Source organism: Labrus bergylta, chromosome 8 (assembly GCF_963930695.1).
Source record: "Labrus bergylta chromosome 8, fLabBer1.1, whole genome shotgun sequence".
Lineage (NCBI taxonomy): Eukaryota > Metazoa > Chordata > Actinopteri > Labriformes > Labridae > Labrus > Labrus bergylta.
Genome location: NC_089202.1, coordinates 27,250,066 through 27,270,086, shown reverse-complemented (window position 1 = coordinate 27,270,086; position 20,021 = coordinate 27,250,066). Strand labels below are relative to the sequence as shown.

The window sequence follows — 20,021 nt, the reverse complement described above, 5'->3', positions numbered from 1 at the left end:
GCATGTCTCCCCACTCTCTCTTCCCATCATGTCCTGTCTCTCTACAGCTGTCCAATCAAACAAACACAAACAGACCCAAAAATGGTCTCGCATTTTGCAGTCTTGTATTTTCAAGCTCCTGTGAGGAACTCTTTTGATTGTGTCACCCCCTCTGGACCGACCTGTTTAACCTCTCCTCTTTCCTGACTTTGTCCTGTCATGTGTTGTTCTTCTGACAAAAATAAAAATTGCATCCTTCTTTCTTTTAACAGTCAGATGTCTTACTTATTGTGGGTTTCTGCTGTGTGAAATGTGACAAAGGCTCTGTCTCCAGCGAGCTGTGTCTGTCTGACAACTAGCCTGTATTGGTTACGAGCACTAAAAATACAACTGAGAAAAAATATGCAATACAATACAATATGGTCGCTGTAGTCTATAGTCATGAATAGGCATCCCTGTTAATTTCAGCTTCATAACCAACTTCAACTCCTCACTGGAGTTTTAAAGGCTCATCAAACATCCTTTCGGTGACTAAAAATGCAGGATTAGGGAAAACCAAGGTAGCACCACAGGATGAAAGAAAAAAAAAGATGCACTTAAGTTGCTCCTTATCCTTTTTCAAACATGCACTCCTGAATATTGAGTTTTAGGCAAGATCCTTGAAATCCTCCTGACTTGCCTGTTCACAGCAGTGTGATGGCACTGTGCATACAGTTCATAGTCATGCACTGGCTGCAGGATGTACAGTAAAAGTCACCACCCCCTCCCGCACTCTCACATGCAATTTTTTTTGGTGTGAATGTCTTTCCTGCTACATTCACACATCAGCTCTTCCACACTTTTTTCAAATAATTTCACGCGGGTGAAATGTCATTATGGTGCTGGCAGGAAAAAGGCCCGAGTACCCTTGAATTGAAACTTAAATCTGAAATTATTGGGCCTCATTCACCAAAAGTTCAAATCCCTCAGAGTCGGGGGTCATGTACAGAGGCAGTGTTCCTCCAAGCAGGCAGCCTTGGTTCGAGTCCAACCTGTGGCTCCTTTCCCGTGTATCATTCCCCACTCTCTCTCTCTCTCTCTCTCTCTCTCCGATTTCTGACACTATCCACTGTCCTATCTCTACGATAAAGTCATAAATAGCCCAACAATAAATCTCCCCTGCAGGACCAGTGCACAATCATTTTTGAGATTTTAATTTGGGCATTCCAGACGTCCCTCTGGTTGTCTTTTCAATCGTCTGTGACCTCTGTGAGTTCACACAGGTGCAAACAATTCTGCAGTTTAAGTTAAATAAACAGTGTCAGTTTAAACTCCAGGGCTTCACAGTTGTGTAATGAAGTGAGATTGCTGCTCTGTAGGTGAGTTACGTAGTTTACTGTACCACTCATGCTGCTCGGCTGAACCGGCGTTCACGATGTTCCCCAGCTTTGATTTGAAATAGGGTTTCAAAGCGGAGCCTCGACCCCTCCATTAATAATCAGTTTGTCCTTCCATCTGACTGTTCCTGGGAGGGTCAGGCCTCTGCTAATTCCTCCACACGCTGCCGCGTCACACTCAACATAATATCCCGGCAAACACTCTTCTCCTAATCCCTTTTTTTATCAGGTCGTTTGGCCTTTCTGCTCAATCTAATTGCCACAAAGCCCACATGAGGGGCTTTTTGTGCCAAAAGAAAAGTTCTTTTTGGAGAATTCAATTGAACGTCTGGTGCCGGCCCAGCGGAACCCTCTTTTGCAGAACTCCAGTGTCCTTCAGACAAAGACTGTCACTGTGCATAATGGATAGAAACACTTCGGTGAGGACGGAGGACAAGAGGAGCAAAATGTGAGGGGAAAAAAGGAAAAAAAACCTTCAAGCAACCAGCACCTCACAATTTAGCTCGTTTCAGAGCCAAGGGTTTGGGAGTTTTTTTACTCCGGGAACGAGCACAAAGATTTAAGTAAGAATCAAAAACTAGCCTGGGGGATTATTCGCTGGAGCAGGCGGTGTGTTTGTGTGTGTGTGTGTGTGAGAGTAGAAAAAGAGAGAGAGGGGCTCATGATAAAGTGAGTTATGTGAAGTAATGTTTCAGTTTTAGGAAGGGCGAGAGCAGTCAAGGGTTTAAGCTAGAAGCTTTCCTGCAGCTTTCATTGATTTTCATTGCGTTTGATGCTCCTACAACTCAGTAGGGTTTGTCTTCAGCTGCTCACATGAAACCTGCAAATATCCTGCAGAATGTGTATTTACGGAAAAAAACATGCACATCTTGAAATGCTTATTTCAGTCTGTGTTGTTTCTTTAAAAATCGGACTGAATGCCTTCATCATCTTAAAGGCCTTCGCCTCGCCTGCCTCACACAGCCGACCCATCCTAAAATATCTGCCCACTTTTGCTCCTGAGCTGCAGGGATTTTATGATTTTTTTTTCCTGGTCTACAAATCTCTCAGAAGCCTAAAAACCAGGAACCATTTGAGTCAGGAAGGATGTCTTTGCTCACCTGGATGAGGTTCTCCATGCCACACACACACACACACACACACACACACACACACACACACACACACACACACACACACACATGACCGGAGCAGCACTAACATGTATGCCTCTGCAAACCTCTTAATAATTATGAGATGACAAAATGCTAACTGTGTTATTTCTTTTGAAATGGCCAGCGGTTATTATTGGAAAAATCTGAGTGCAAGAAATAGAAATGCTCCCGTAGGAGGAGAGCACTACCAGCAGCTAGCAGGATTGTAAAAACTGCGCATTGCAAGAAGAGATGGTTCTAGAAAGAGCTGCAGAGGAACTGCATGTTGTGGACTTTCTTACACAGGAAGTCAGTTTGAACCTTTATTCCCGCTGGGAGACCCTAAACAGACTGCATCTTTATAAACCTGTCTAATTTATATTCTGGATTCCCTAAAAGCAACAGGAAAGTTCACAGTTACTGATAAAGGTGGTGACATTAACTTAGCTGTGTGCATATTTGGGTATTTTAAGTACAAACACAACTGTGTTCTTTTATTTTCAGTATATTTTGAAGGGCAAACATTTGCAGCAATGCAATACACTAAAAAGATCTGACATTCTAACTAAAGAAGTCCCCAAAGTCACCTTGTGATTCTTTGAGCACATTTGGCTGAAGGTGTTTCAGGACTTCAAAGTGTGCAGAATGTGGATTTATTATACCTTTTAATGTATTGCTGGAGAAGATTTAAAGGATTCACTCCACCACTGCTTAACCAAATGTAAAATATGTTTCACCTGTGGAGGCTGCAGACTGTAGGTAGTAAAAAAATAAATGGTACAAAAAAAAAGAAAATCTGTGTCGCTGGCTCGGTTGTTTTTTCGACAGGCTTTTGACTTTATGGCCGGCAGCCAGATGCTTAGTGGCAGCGCTGCGGCTTGGCCACAGCTTCTGTCAGTGCAGCCAAAAAAGCAGGCCACGCCACACCCAGTTAACACAGCTCTCCCTCGGGTCCCCCCCCCCCCATCTCCACCTCCCCCCCCCCCCCCCTCTTCTGTTGGAGCCGTCCATCCTTCACGCTGCTTTCAGACAGCTGTGCTTACTCTGCACTAACACACAGAGGGTGGGAACGAAAGAGACAGCAGAGAAATAGAGTCCGCCTGCCTGCCGGATAAAAGCAAGCTTTTTTGTTTCCCTAATGGAGTCTGGTCTATTTTATTCAGATCAGTCATTCAGACGACGCCTGACGACGGCAATCATTGATTTGCCATCGTTCACTTTGTAAGGAGGAGGCGGAAGATGAGGAGATGAAGGTGGCTGACACTTCTGAGAAATGAGGAGAGCGGCAGGGGATGCTGCAGTCGAGTCGTTCATTAGGTCACATTCTTCTACAAGAATGTAAATTAAATGTATGTTTGAATAGAATCACCAGCCTTTTGATGTAAGTTTGCCACCATATTTTCACTCCTTGTGCAGATGTTTGGAAGTTTTATTTTCATTCCTGACTCACATGCAGCTTATTTTTATAACTCTGACAAACTAAATCAGACTAGGCAGAGTCGAAATTGAAGCTATTTCACAGCTGCTGTGCGAAAAATTAAATTAAAAAAAAAAAGCAGTTAAAAAGGTTTACAAACAGGCTCGTTCAGCCTCGGCCCTTAGACTGACAGTGAGGGATATGGGCTGCTCAGCGATCGGCGGGCAGCCAGATTGAGTGAAGGATTTTCAGCAACCAGAATAAACCGGAGTCTTATCGTAGGAGGAGCAGCTGGCTGCCGAGCAGGACAGGTGACAAGAGATGATGCTGACAGCAGCCCGGCTGCCAATCCAACTTCTCTGTGGATTCCCAGAGCAAAGAGCCGCATGGAGACGTGCGGTTTAAAGAAGCGGTCAGCGTTAAGTCACAGCTGTGTGCTGATTTAGGGATGAGTGAGGCGATACATTATTGCATTTTTTTTTTTAATCCTGGAAAACGCAAAATCCAAAACACCTAACAGGTGAATGAATTTGTTTATTTGTTCCCCAGTACATTAGAGCGCAGCTGTTCTTCCTGGAGTCCACATTCAAAAAACATTCAAATTACTAAAATTTGGAAAAAAAAACCTCGCCTAAAGTGATCAACACAATTTATTTCAGAGGCACTGATTCCTTAACTACAGAAGCCCGAAGCAGACATGCATCAAGAGCTTTTTTTTGTAACCTCCATTCCAATGAAAATTTGTACATTTTGTTGTTTTTTTCTTTGAGATCTCAACCTCTTTATCTCATTATTTGTGAGAGCATCGCTGGTTTCCCCATGATAACGACTTCATTTCAGCCGTTTTCCTGAGATCTCCAGACATGTGTTTGTTATCCTGAGATAACAACTTATATGACTCAGGATCTCAAGAAAATTGAAAAATTGAAATTTTGTCCGTTTTCAAAGGAAAATGGCTTAAAATAAAATGTAAAGATGTTTGTCTGCTTAGATGGTGAATGGACTTGTTTAGTTATTTTCTAGTTTTTAACTTCTCAAAGAGCTTTTACACACTGATGGAAGAGGCTGCTGTGTAAAGTGTCCATCAGTGTTATTATTTCATATTCACACACCGCTGACGAAGCAGCAGGAGCAATTTGGGATTAAGTGTTTTGCCCAAGGACACATCGGACATGCAAGAGCCGGGGGTCGAACCCTCGACCTTCCTGTTGAGAGACAGCTGACTCGGGGTTCCACTTCACTACAGTATATGACAGCTTTATAGTTACTAAATCCTTTTCTGAAGCTAAAGATCCACTTCCACACCAGCTTCTCTGCAACCGCTGTGAGACTCATAAAACACTCCCCCCCCCCCCTCCGCCTCACCTACTCAATAGACAGATAACTACCTCGCAGTGCAATAACAATGTGCAATAATAAGTATTGGCGAAAGCAGTGCAATAACGTCATGTGATGTAACAGCTTTGGAGAATGAGTGCGATAAGAGAAGAGTGGTAAAATGTTGAAAAGCTTCAGGAGTGAAAAATCTCAACAGAATCCTCCGATCAAAGACACATTTCTCTTATTGTCAAATGTCTCCTTACATATTTCAGCCATCGACATGTACGTTTATTTGGCTGCTTTTCTTAGATTTTCTTTTTGTACCTGTGCAAATTACAATGGACATGTTTTCTATTCTGTGGGTGATATTAAACATCATGTCATCGGCCTGTATATGTAGCTTAAAGATGATTGACACATCTTTTGAAAATAGTCACAGCAGTACAACACTCACATGGGCCGTTTGTCTATATAACAACATGACTTTTCACAGGGCACTGACGGCCTAAGGGTTAGGCCGCGTCACATGTACAGAGGCTGCAATCCTCCAAGTGTGCTGCCCGGGGTTTAATTCCGACCTTCTACCTCCCTCTCTCTCTCTCCTAGTTCCCTATTCTATCCACAGTCATGTCTAAATATTAACGGTAAAAAGCCCTAAAACTTATAGGGCCGCAGATGGCCCAGTGGTTAGGCCGTGCCCCATTTAGGAGGCTATAGTCCAACGAGCGAGAGGCCCTGGTTCAAGTCCGGCATGTGGCTCCTTTCCCACATGTCTTTTCCCACTCTCTCTCCCCTGTTTCCTACTCTGTGTCCTATCATAACAAGGGCACAAATACTCTTCTTCAGGGGCAATTTAATTTCAGGATTCTTTTTTGTGACGTTCACACTGAAACTTCTTCTGTAATGATCTGCAAACTCTCTTTTTATCATCACCACTAATGTTTTATTTCTTAATCATAAATGATGCTCATCACTTCTATTTAATTAAATCAAATATTAAAGACATATCAAGTATTCTTCTATGCAGAGAAGACTGAAATAGGTGTTAAATGTACCTTTTTACTAAATCATGTGACTACTGCTGATCATGTGACTGGTTGTAAATCTAAGGAAGTAGCTTGGTGGCCATTTTGTTCCTGCCCTGATGGCTGAATGACTGAAACATGTTGGCATGTTTTAATAATCTGTGGCCCTCATGTACTAAAGGCTTTTTATGCATAGAGTGCCTCGGACTTCATCAACAGGGTCTAAGTGGCTTCCTCGCACTGGAGAGCATCAGAGGGATTCTTTTTTTTCAACAGTTTTTAAAACATTTTTCAACACCCATACAGCTCTACATGCGTCTGATTTTTGACAAGTGATAAATGTATTCATGTGTTGTACAGATAATATGGAAATGCAGAACTCAATTCTTGGTTGACATGAATTCAACAAATACATGATATTTAAAACTCCACGTGGAGCTCAGCGTAAGCTCAAGCAGGAAGACTAAATTCAATTCTCTCACACATTCATTCAACTTAACCACTCCCTCTCTACCACCTCCACCTGCTCTGCTGATCTGCTGATCGATAACTTCTCTCCACCCATGTTTGTGGTAGAAAAAGATTGAATAAAGTGGAGCTGACAGTATCTCCCGGTCCATCAGGAAGGATAAATGTAACATTGTCTCCCAATCACTCCTAAACATTCACGTCTTAACTTGAAGAAACTTCTTCCCGGCTCTGAACGAGAAAGCTAATCAGGATGAAGTATTCCATATTATTACTCTTATAGTTTTCTGCTCCCTGTAGTTTTCTCAGACTTTGTTACAGACCTCAGATATCTTCTCATCTAAGACGGCAACTTTTGTGCTTAATTAGTTCATGAAATCTTGCAGAGTGTGGCGGCCCTGAAGCAGGGTCCCCACGGCAGACCACTAACAGTCTGCTCATTAGAAGAAGCCACTGGTCTGTGTCTGTCGCTCTGCATGGGCTGCTCTCACCGTCTCTGAGGCTCCGAGGGGGCTGCAACGCGTACTGAACAACTGGAGGTACATTTACGCACACACCAAACTTTGCCTCGAAGATGATATTTAGATTGTTTTTTATGACTGTAAATAAATGTTGTTAAAAGACACAAACCAACACCTATCCTTATACAACAAGTAAGTGGTTCCAAAAGTGGAGGGTCCATCCCAGGGCGACACCCCAGAACTACCCAGGGTGTCCCAAGCCCCATAGAGGGCTGGCCGGGGTTCCTTCCAAGAAAACAAAACATGATGGACATTTGAAATTATGAAAAATGTAATATTTTACCCAATATTGTAAAAAAAAACACGTCATTAACTGAAATAAAATATAATTATTGTGTCAAAATATTTGTAAGTGTGCACATGACGCCAACAATGTAGGTGTCTGCTTCTCTGTTACACATAAGGATGTACACACCTGTGTGTTTATTACTTTATTTATGTCCGTGCACTGCTAAAGTCGATTGCTTCTTTTCGGAATTTACTTCTGTTCTGCTTTCAACCTTTCTTACAATTAATTACTGCGCAAAAATAATTATATGATTTTTTTCAGGCTTTTGTATTCTTTTGTGTTACCTGTGTTTGGATAGGCCTTTTAGTGTGTGTGTGTGTGTGTGTGTGTGTGTGTGTGTGTGTGTGTGTGTGTGTGTGGCTCTGCACTGCGTAACAGGCCTTTAACCACCTCAGCAACAATGGGAGTTCCAATTCTCTGCCATCCTAATTTTGGGGGGTCAGGACCTAAAAAGTTTGAGAACCCCTGCAGTAAGTAATGTGTGTGTGTGTATCCAATGATCTTTCAGTTGTTTACCTCCGTCAGTTTTAGTATGAATTTCAATCTGTTTCATAACCGGTCAAAAACTCTAAGATGTTGGCTTTTTGAAAATTGTGTAACTTACACTTTCTACAAAATGTTTATTCATTAACTTAGCTTACCTCTGTTAATTCTGATTCAAACCAAACTAAAATATTAAGCTAGCTTTCATTTGACTAAATTCATTGTAAAATGTTTGAAGTGTTGTGCGTGCAAAGCTGACACTAGAGGGGCAGCAGCCTGTCATACTGTGAACCAGCCACTGAACAAGAATCATGCAGGTCACAATAAATGACTGAAGTGGTGGTTATTTGATCCATTGCATTTCTATCAATTAGACCACCCTGCACTATATGAAGCAGTCTGAGTTCCATAAACTAACTAAAAAAAAAACTACAATTCCCAGAGATATTTACAGCGCCTAAAATTGAACTATATTCATGACTTCAAGAGGAACCAATGAGCTTGACGCTAAGAGCCTCAGGCAGGAAGTCAGAGAGTATTTAGAGATGTTCTTCGGTAATGTTTTTCCACTACATTGTAAAGCACTTTGAACTACAATCCAATTTCTCTGAAAGGGAGAGTCCTAAAAATAAAATTTGATTGATGACGTTTTTAATCACTGATCCACTTTAAAATAAAACATAATGTTCTTGTCTCATGTTTTCCTCTTACATCATTCTGCCCAGTATTTATTAAAGCGAAGCATCTTTACTGCGACTTGTGCCAACAAATCCCAGGAACGCTATTACGGAGTGGCATTTAAACAAACGACAAGGCGAGGCCATAGAGCCGCTGATAAGTACATGATGGGGGAGCTACTGTATCACAGCTGCAGGAGAGAGAGAGAGAGAGAGAGAGAGAGAGAGAAGTGGGGACTCTACATTGGTTTGCTTTTTTAGACTGGATGTTTGGCAGGCGTGGCACTCTGCAGCACCACTGAACCAGCTGCCATCCATACAGAGAGAGAGAGAGAGAGCGAGAGAGAGAGAGAGAGAGAGAGAGAGAGAGAGTGAAAGGAAAGAAGACTTAGGGATGCAAGTAGCAAGACGGATGAAGGGTTTCAGGAAGAATGAGGCAATTTGAATTTGAAGGGAGAAAAGAGAGACTATCGACGTTGCACACACACATACAAAGTTTAAGGTATATAATATCCAGCCATGACTGACAGCTCTGAAATAATCTCTCCTGCCTTCACAGGCGATTCTAAAGATTTCCCGCGTGTGTACGAGCAAAAAAAACCCCAAAAACTGAGTCGTCATCCGCAGAGCCAGTGGTGCCAAATTACCGCAGCCTATTAAATTGTTACTTTTTCCTAATTAGCTTCCCGTGAACTCCGAGGATCCACGTCCCTAAATGTGTATCGCCTTTTATAATCCTTTGCGCGGAATAATTTAAATCGGAGGTAGTTACCTTAAGGCTGTGCCGTGGCTGGAGTCATTTCCAGGCCACATTAAATGATAGCATCTGTAATAAGAGTGAAATATAGCTTAGCTGATGGAGCCAGGTGAAGGAGAAAGCTCTTGTTATATTAATCCTAATGTGAAAATGATGGCAGAGAAATGAAGTCAGAGGGTGATTAAATGATTAATCCAGCAAGGAGCCGCATGTGTGTGAATTGCATAACTACAATTATATTGATGCATTTATGCAATTATGTCATTTGTTAAATACTTCAAGACGGGTAAATGCAAATTGAATACGGCGACTCGTGGCTACGAAGCAGGTGCAGGTATAGAGGAAGGGATTATCAGATTGAATGAAACCCAGAACTCAAAACTAATTAAAACACTCTCAGACACAAGAGCTTTATCTCAAAGTGTTTTTTTAAACAAGTTTGTTGTTGGGGTTTTTAGGGGATATTTTGCCAATGAAAGGAGAACTTTTAGGGATAAGCGCAGGATTACTGGCAACACAAAAAAAAACAAGGTTAGTATGGCGTTCCTTGTGTGGCCGACAGTTTGCTTATTGCCTCTTCTTAACTGAGTAGGATGTCTGCCAAGCTCCCGAAGGACTCCTGTGTGAGTATGTGTGTGTGTGTGTGTGATGTAAGAGAGAGTAGGAAGGAGAACAGTTCCAGTAGGCAGGACTTGTCGATTGGACAGGCCCGGCCTCAGCCTCTGTGCGGCCTGACATGCTTAGGCTGTGTAACTCAGCTGGCTGGGAAATTGAATTTGGTACAGTCTAGGCGAGGACTAAAGAAAATCTTCTGTTTAGTAGGTCACAGTCGTTGTCAACAGGACGTAAGATGTGAAGTCAGGATTCAGGTTTGCTTTTTGAAAGTGACATCCTTAATTTGAAGGGCAGCAGAAAGCTCGTCAGGAAAGTCGTTTATATGTCTGCCATTTAAAGGCCACAACATGCTCAGAATGGATTGAAGCCAATGAAAATAAATTATTCTAATAAAATGTGACATATCAGTAAAAACCTCTATTGGATGTTTCTGTCTAGACATTTTTTTTAAAAAACATTGATTTCCTGTTGGCTGGGTATACACTTGTGTAAACGTCTTATCGTGGAATATCATCTCACACTGCTCGAGTGAATCGCGTTCAACTTATAAGCAAAGCCAATGAATTATGTGATGTTCTAATTGTCAAGTACGATCTGAGTGCTCACACTGTACAATATGGGATGTTGGGACCGAGCTTTGACGCTTGTTCATAAAGTTGATTTTAATAACTCCAACGGATGAAAGTTGAAGTCAGAGGAGATATTTTCTGCCTATAAGTTCCTCTCATATCTGCCTCGGTATAGGAAAGGGGAAGACAGGCATTTCTGCGGCGTGCCGTAATTCAACCAACCTGGCTCGCTTGTTTTCTCTCCAAATCACACAGCGTGTCGTCATGGTGCTTTTGGTGCGTGTGCCATTATTACCCAGGCCTGCAATCAGGTTTAAAAAAAGCCCTGAAGCAAACAGCAACCAGTGTTGAAAAGTGAAGCCAATGCTTAAGTGCAACACATAACCCTGCAGTTGCTCGAGTGTCCATTTGATGCCAGCTGTAAAGACCCCGTAATTCCCTCTGATTTACTTGTCAACAGCGTACAAATTCCCTGTAAGGGGCTTTGTAATTTGTGACAGGGAAAAGGAGAAAAACAACAAATGCTGTGAAACACAAAGCTTTAGTCAATAATCATCTGTGACTGAAGTTTAGCAATCCACCTGTCCGTCCGTTAGCTACACCCTGCTAATGATTACCTGAAAACTACAGCTTCACTGCAAATGTCTCAGAACTGATTCACTGCATTTCAGCAGACCATGAGCTAACACTTGTCAAACAGTTTCCCAGAAATACCTGAAATGCTGTACTTTGAAAAGCCATTGCTTGCCATTGATAAAGTGCAATCAATTCTTCTTTGGGTGAATGTTGGGAACGCCGGTTGAATAATGTAATTAATGTAGTTATCAAGTAAGATCATCTATGAATGCTCAGCAGTCCTACAAACATTGTCTCTGTGATGTGCCATTTAGGGTTTAGTCACCCTAAATTTTGGATTAAACTACAGTGGTTCATGTGTAGTGATGTTAGTAAGTCTTGGAGTAAAGCTTGTAGTTCCATAAAGAGGCACAACAACTCATGTCAAACAGGTTCTCACTCCCGTCTGCACCAAAAGGTTGACCTCTACTGAAATCTCCATGGCAACATGCCGCGTGATGTGGACACAGAAGTGAGAAAGCCATGCTGGTCGCGCTGTAGCGGCGGCAGCCACACCTGTCTTCATCTCCTATCACGACAAATGAGAGAAACATCGGCAGGAAACAGCTGCAGACCTCCAGCTGACAGGTCGTTTGTTGTTGGGATTGAGCTCGACTGACTTAAAATTGTGTCTGTTGTGTATTTGCAGCACGTTTGATATTTAATGTTCTTCCAGCTTTTTGGCAGCATGTTTGGTTCTCTGTTGTTTTTGAACGTGTTTTGTTTCTGAATTTGCCGCCTGATTTTCCTAATCTTAATCATTTTCAGCTGTTGCAGGTTGGATGGTCTCAGTAGCCACAGTCATTCCTCTTGTAACATATCTTGATGTTCTTCATACTCCTTCACCTTGCTTCAGCACTACATCAGAAGTCTACCTTAAGAATATTTGACAGCTTTGGGTTGATAACATACTCATAGATTGCATCAACAAAACAGAGTGAAAAACTCTCCTTTTCTCTTCATGTTAACCAAATGACATGGCTTTGTAGAAAAACAAACCAAGAATTACCAGAGACTAAAATAAACCTGCATCTTTTTTGATGAATGAATTGAAAAGGTTTACTTTAGGACACGATTTATAAAACATTTTTTTCCCACATTTCTCCTCGAGTCTCCCAAAGGTCGCTTGTTAGTTTTACTTACTGACAACAAAGAGCCAACTCGAAATAACAGAGTGACCATTAAATGGCTGTCATGCTGTGTTCAGGCTGAGTCATGTGAGTTTCCAGGACACAAAGTCACCCAACTGCTTCCTGACTCTGCGGGCCACGAGGCCTCGTAATTATCAGTCGGAAACCAGCCCTGACTGAACAAACAGGCGGCTTTATGCTGAGAGTAAACAGGGAGGGAAGGAGAGAGCGACTTTGACCTGATTGAGAACTTGATAAAGATAACAGGCAAGAAGTCTGATGGGAAAGCGAACAGTCTTATACAAAAAGAGAGTTTTAAATTAAAATGTATAAAAGAAAGTATATAGACATGTATATAGACACCTCCACTCTGAAGGGAGCACTTGCTATCTGCGAGACAATACAGAGTCGTACATTTAGAATGATAAAGGTATTGTAACATAAAGATTGTGAACTATCATAATAAATGCTTTTGTTCATTTTGAAAAGTGACAAATTAATCATATTTTGATCTTTCCTCAAATTGTACTTGCGATCTAGAATATTTTATGAGTAAATGTTTATAAATGTGACTTTTTTCTTCTGCTTTGCAATGGTTCCAAATAGGGCTGCGCGATATGGACCAAAAATATATCTCAATATTGTTTAGCTGAACGGGCGATATATATGGCTTATATGATATATATATATATATATATGTCCATATGTCTTTTATTAACAGTGAAAACTACCTGTTTGTGCATTTTAAAAGTAATATTATAAAATTAAAAAGTCATCATCAGTGAGATGAGAAAAAGTTAAACTGGCACCTCTATAACGTTATTTTAATGCAACATAAACTATATCGATATGAACGATATTGTCTTACCCTATGTCTAGTTTGAAAATATATCAATATATTTTAAAAACTCGATATATTTCCCAGCCCTCGTTCCAATGCTCAATGCTGTTTTAAAAAGAAAGGTTATTTCTCATTCCTCATGTGACTAACAAGATGAAAATTGGCCTGTAAAGGCTTCACTTCTTAATACAATTTGCAAACTGCGGAACGAACACAATTTAATCCGATCAAATCAGCGCAATCAAACCTAAACGAAGCTGACCTTTATCTCCACACTGTTGGAGTAAACAGGCAGCAGAGAGGGCGGTAAACAGTTTCATTTTCAGCCGTTCTTACCGTTCAGCTGATTCCAGGCTGCAGGTAGAAAACTTATCTTCTCTCCAGATAACAGCTGACGGACGGCCTGCGGGGAAGAAAGCAAATGTCAATGTAATTAATTTGGTTTTTCCTTTAAGAATAATAACGGAGGTCCAGTGGATCACAGGGTGGACTGTGACTCCTCACACAAACACACACACACACACACACACACACACACACACACACACACACACACACACACACACACACATACACACACACACATGTGGCTTTTGAAAATTCAGCGCAATAAATCACAAATTGGTGCTTGTGTTTGTGTTTTTGCATTCGTGTAAGATTGGGGTTGTTTGTACATTTATTTCCTCTGTGTCTGTTTGTGTGTTTGTGTGTGTGTGTGTGTGTGTGTGTGTGTGTGTGTGTGTGTGTGTGTGTGTGTGTGTGTGTGTGTGTGTGTGTGTGTGTGTGTGTGTGTGTGTGTGTCTTGTCCATAGTCCATCTGCGCCTCCCTATCGACTTTGTCTCTCTCCCAGGCGGCGTGGCTGTGATGAGGCCCACTCTGTGTCGGTAATAAGCTCATTAATCATGCAGCCATACGGCTCGCAGCTCGCCGTCTACATCCCCAGCTATGATTATCAACATTGATTGGCTCGGGGGAGAAAGCGGCTGCTGCCTCTGGACCAATGGCGGCAGAGGTTGTTGGTGTGTAACAGCGTGACAAGCGGGCGATTATCGATTTAAGCGCAAAGGACACTAAATGGAATCTGAATGTTGTGTCGGAGTGATGAGGCAGTGAGAGGTAGTCGGGGGTGTCAGAGGAGATAAATGCACACAGGATGGACTCAGTGTCGTTCTTATTCAGGTTATTAAACCAAGAGAGCCTCTAATATCAATCCACAATGCCAACCGTCAGAGGTGATGTTGTAAAACTGCACAATGGTGTTTCAAGTATAAATGCATGAGCAGACACACTGATCTACTTCTGGACTTAAAGCGCATACATGTTTCACAACGACAGCTTTTGCTTTTAGACACTTTAATGTAAATTTATTGGAATAATTATTACATGCGCATAATTACACCTTTAAAGTTTTGTGGAATCACGTTTGAATTTGCACGACCTCTACTCAATACCTTACCCTATACCCAGATAACTGCTGATGTGCAGCTGAATAACAAAGGTCTAATTTTTTTTATATCCTTATGCACCTGTTGTATTCTATATTTTGTGAAGGTTTCATTTTAATGTTGAACATGTTTCTTCTTGAAGTTTCATTTTAATTATAGTGCAGGTAAAAATACACACATTGTAAATGTACTAACGGGAAGCCCCTTCAGATGAATCATCTCTTTTTCGAGGGGGGTCCAAAATGATCTGTCTGTCTGTGTGTTTCTCTCTTTGTCTGTAACTTACACATTTTTTTTGTATGTGCAATTATTGTCATTATTTTACAATTTTTTTTTATTACTGTCATTGTGTTGTATTCCATCAGTCATCTCTCTCTCTCTCTCTCTCTCTCTCTCTCTCTCTCTCTAGCGTCTGTTTTTCTTTGTCTGTACTTAGTTGCAATATTTTTCATGCAATTTAATCCATTACTCAAAAAAAGAAAAAAATGATTTCCTAAAAACATTTTTTTCCCCCAAATCCTCACTCAAAACACCTCAGACAGTAAACATAGTGTTATATTCTGGATTGGAAACATGAAACAGAAAGGGTCGAGGTGATTCATATTGAGGAACAGAGAAATAGACTCAGAGGCAACATACAGAGGCCTCCAGCAGCACCTTCAGTTAAAGTTATTTTAGAAATTCTTCTGTTATATTCGTCTTCTTTTTAATGGCAATCACCTTTTTTATTGTTTTTTATCTATCAGAGACACATGCAGTGACCACTGCTTCAAATGTAAAATACAAAGTAGATGCCATGCATACAGTTTCAAGCTGTGGCTAATTTGCATCCCCCTGTCCCTGTGCTCGGCTTTTAGGATTACAGCAGAAGCATTAGACTTACAGATATACAGAAACAGTGATACTATATCAAAATACCTCTGTGTTTTTCTCTTTCATTGCATTCTTGCACGTTCATACTCTCAATGTATTATTTCCTTATTGCATTCATTTCAAAACTCAGTTCGGTTGTTTTATTTCCTGATCTGAACATTTTGTCCTGTTTAGCGTCGCTCTGTTTGTCTGTCCTCTGTTCATGTCACATTTTAGAATCAAATCAAAAAGATGTCTGTTTCGCAGTCGTTGCAGATGAAAAAAGCCGTCAGTAAATCATTATTTTTAAACGCATTGTAAAACCACTGATTATATATCTGCTGTCTTGCAAAATATCAACTTAACGTCTGCTTATAGGCTGCAATAATTGAAAAAGTGGAGACACAAGAACTTCCACAATAGAACCAGATGAACAAACCGTGAACAATATTTCAATACAGCAAAGGCAGAATAATTGCTTTTTGAATGCAAAGGATTTGAATGTAATAACACATTACTTCACTGTTTCTATAAGGTGCTTTTTTATTCAAAAAGAATGAATAAGGTGACGTTTTAAAGACTACAAACATGAAGGGAGATTTTCACACTCCTAGTCAGTGACATGTACTGTTCTCTGCACCCATTCACGTCTGGTTCTCAGCATTGAAAAGTGACATTTTTATCAAAACCAACAGCAACCAAAAAAATCTCTGTTTACATGAAAAAAACCACGATACTCACAGTCAGGGACTCACTTCTACAAAAAAAGAGGAGAGTCACTAAATACAGAAACTCAGAACTCTGCCATAGAAATGAAATGCCAACATTGTTATTTTTACATCAACATTCAGGAGCATTTTTAAAATTAAATTAATATCAAATCGGACTAAATTCATTCACTTTTTTTTCAGAATGTGGAAGCATTCAGAAATTACAAAAAACACTCCACCCATGTTTTTTTCTAAGGTATTCTCCTTTTTACGCACGAATGTGTTTTAATGGTTTCATCTGTAATCGGCTACAGAAGGATAGAATATATGTATGTGATTTTTTTGTGTGATATACATTTCAACAGGATCAAGTGAACAACAATCTACAGAGGTCAGAATGCTGCTGCCCCCTGTTGTTGTCCTCACATTTAAAACACAATGTGATTAACAACTCTTCAACATGATGACAGTTAAGACTGAAACGAAAAAAGAAGGGTCTTCATTTTAAATCAGTCTGCAAACACGGGATACGTATCACTATATTGGGTTCACAAAGCTATATAATCAAGATTTTTTTCTTTTTAAAGAGAGTAATGACAATGAAGCAAATTTTAGATCTGAAATTATGTTTCAATTTCTGACAAGAAAATATAAATACATATATAGACATTACCAGTCAAAAGTTTGGACACACAGCAGTAACAATATGACCAATAATACAGAATGTTATATTGTTATAATATAACTGTAAGCTGTATCTAGGGCAACTAGAAAGGGTTCTCTTTTTTGTATTTTCCATATTTTAGAATAATAGTAGATATTTTAAAAAATAAAACATTATTTTTTTGTTTTGGAAAGAAATGCACACATAGGTAAGCATCAACTTCACCATTTCTAAGAAACATCTCAAACATTTAAGCATCAGCCTTTAGATCAAAATATCTTTAAGATGATAACATGCATTTCAATCCGGTGTGTCCAAACTTTTGATTGGTCGTGTATAATCAATTTCCTTATTTGTTATTTTTAAATATAGGTGATACGTCTTGATTTGGAGGTTTTATGGTTGCTAAATAAACAATGCATGTTTTCTCTTCAAGAAATGTGACACTGGTAATGTCTATAAAACAAAGAATTTAAAAACAAATCCATAGATCATAAAAAAGAAATAAAGGGCAAATCATGAAAATCGTTATAAATAACCTGGAGCAGCTTGTGTTTCTGACATTGATCTTTTTAAAGACTCAGAATTTTCTCATCTGTCACCTGATATAAGTTTTCATCTACGTTTCTGAAAAGTGATGTCATTACTGTGGCTCTAACTTGTTGAGCATCATCAGCCAAACTTCTGAACCCACCACTGTACATAATAATCTCTCTCACTCTTGCACTGGTTTAGGAGGATAGAGTTTTAAAATCTCTCCTTCTCAGTGTCTGTTATGAACATGTTTTGGTTTACCCAGCTTTGCAACATAGCGCTGTTCATGTGCTTATCAGTCTCTTACAATGATTGCACACTGATATATTGAAGATAGGCCTAAAGCAGATAGCGCCCTCTGCTGGTTAAGAAAGTGTCACATTATATTTTGCATCTCATCAATTGCAATCATCCCTTAGTCGTACTGTGCAGTATCAATGCATCCCTCTTTAATATCTCAAATAAAGTGCTATAAATGTGGGTGTAATGACCCTTTAATGGTTGTGAAAGTTACTGATGTAGGATCAGTCCACAAAGCCTGACGTGTAGCACTTCGAGGGGCATTACGTTCAAAAGCATCTTTGCAGAAGTCGGGCTGCATGCTCTTTTACTCTGTGCTCCAACAATCTCTCACCTCCTCCACCAGAAATGAGGGTAAGGAATTAGGGCAGCCTGAAAAAAAAGAGATTGGAATAGAAAGATGAGCGCTACAAGGACTCCGGGGTCCGCTCAAAATTACCTCAGTCTGCACCTCAAATGAAAGCAAATGTGTCCTCACAGCCCTGCTAAAAGCTCCAGACAGAGGCTGCTCATGACACACACACACACACATACACACACACACACAGAAGGCCTTGAATAGCACTCAGCGTTAGCTTTCAACACTCAGAACTGACAAGAACATCTGAGTATTGACTCGCAAACAAAAGCAACCGCTCGATCTGTGCATTATACGCATTCCTCTCCAAAGAAAGGCAGCGCCGATAGATTTTTGTGCTTCTCTTCTGAGCTGATTTTTTCAAATGTGCGGGAATCTGAGGAGCTCGATAGAAATCATTTCTTTAGTAAAGTGACAAACGCAGTCTGTGTCCCCACCGGTTGCTTCTCAAAGCCATCTGATTTCAAGTTTCTGTCGGGATCAAGAGGCTTTTCAAACATTTATGCTGATGTTCTCGAAAGCAAATCGTGCACCTGCTTCACCTCACCCTCAACCCTCCGTCCTCACACGATGAGACCACAGAAGGGACAAAAGCAGAAGATGGAGAAGAAGAGGACTCACCAAGAGCACGCGCACACACACACACACACACACACACTCACACAACCTCTAATAAAACCCACTAGCGAGCTCTGTCACTCAATTAATGTCTCGTTTTATCTGGTTTTAACATACCTGCCATCCTCAGCTGGAATTAAAGCCCCCCCCTCCCTCAACATACAGACTCTTTTTTTTCCTCGCTAAGTAGCTGAGCACAGTGTGTGGGATTAAGCACCGTGGTAATAACTTCCATATTGAAAAATGCAAGATTTGGCTTCCTCATGTTCACAAAGACTTTCACAAATAGAATTGCTGTACACGTCGTATATATCTCCACACTTAAACCCAGCTGTCTTTTTTTCTTTTTATTTTGTATCGTTTCCAGATTTGAATGTGTTGAAATACCTGCATGCTGTTTTTTTTCATTTCACAATTATTATTTTTTTTCCTGCTGCAGTCTCTTTTGAATTGCATGATGCCAAAAGCGGGGCTAATGCCATGAACTGTCTTGTTCAGTGTTTTTTTTCCACAGTGTTTTGCAGTTCAAATGGCGGATTGGAAAGCGCTGACATTCCGGTGGCAGATATTGCTCTCTTGCCCGCCAGCGCCCTAAATCCCCTGTTGCGTGGAGTATGGTGTGAAATCCATTTAGCACAGATTCCTGCAGAAAGCTTGTCATCTCATTGAAAGGTTTCCCCTGAAATATGGAAGAAGCCTTTTCAAAAAAAAAAAAAAAAAGGGTGATATTCTCCTCTTGCCATATTTCTCTCCCTCTTTGTCTATCAGTCTGGTTCTTTGGTTGGTGCTCAGATTTCTACGAGCAATAAGTATTTGCTGATGAAAAACAAAGATGGCTTTTTTTTGTCAAAGTGAGGTTAATCTCTCATTATAGTCAGGAGACTGTACAGTCCCGTTCCCTAAGGAATGGGCTGTTTCACACATGCACTTCTGTAAAATGTGTAGAAAATGTCTTGCAGGCTTCCCCCTGGAATCTTCATGAGTTGCTTGTTCACGCATGCACCTCATGAGACTGCTGCTGTCGGGTGGGAGTGGGGCTCTCAGGAGACGGTACATGACGTTAAAAGATTGAACAAGCTACTCTCACACATGAACTCCTGAAAATGTCTAGAGAATATCAGGTAGACTGCCCCCTTAAATGTTCTTGAGTTGCCTGTTCACACATGCACCCTATTGGATGACGGGCTAAGAAGGCAAGACGTAAAAAGAAAGTTGCGGAAGTCGCTGACGCTGTAATGAGAATTTTGCTTTAGTATCAATGCAAACTGTAGCTCTACACCATCGAAATATATAAAAAAAAACAGCGCTGGGAAAGGGAAACGAA

The 20,021-nt window shown here is 40.6% G+C and overlaps 1 long non-coding RNA gene across 1 annotated transcript in view; it reads right to left on the bottom strand.

The window, feature by feature from the left end:
* Nucleotides 1–20,021, bottom strand: part of LOC136179833 (uncharacterized) — a 38,035-nt gene that overhangs the window by 4,581 nt on the left and 13,433 nt on the right. The window contains exon 2 of the long non-coding RNA XR_010666772.1: nucleotides 13,552–13,618. This is a non-coding gene — a long non-coding RNA (uncharacterized lncRNA). The remainder of the gene's footprint in view (nucleotides 1–13,551; nucleotides 13,619–20,021) is intronic.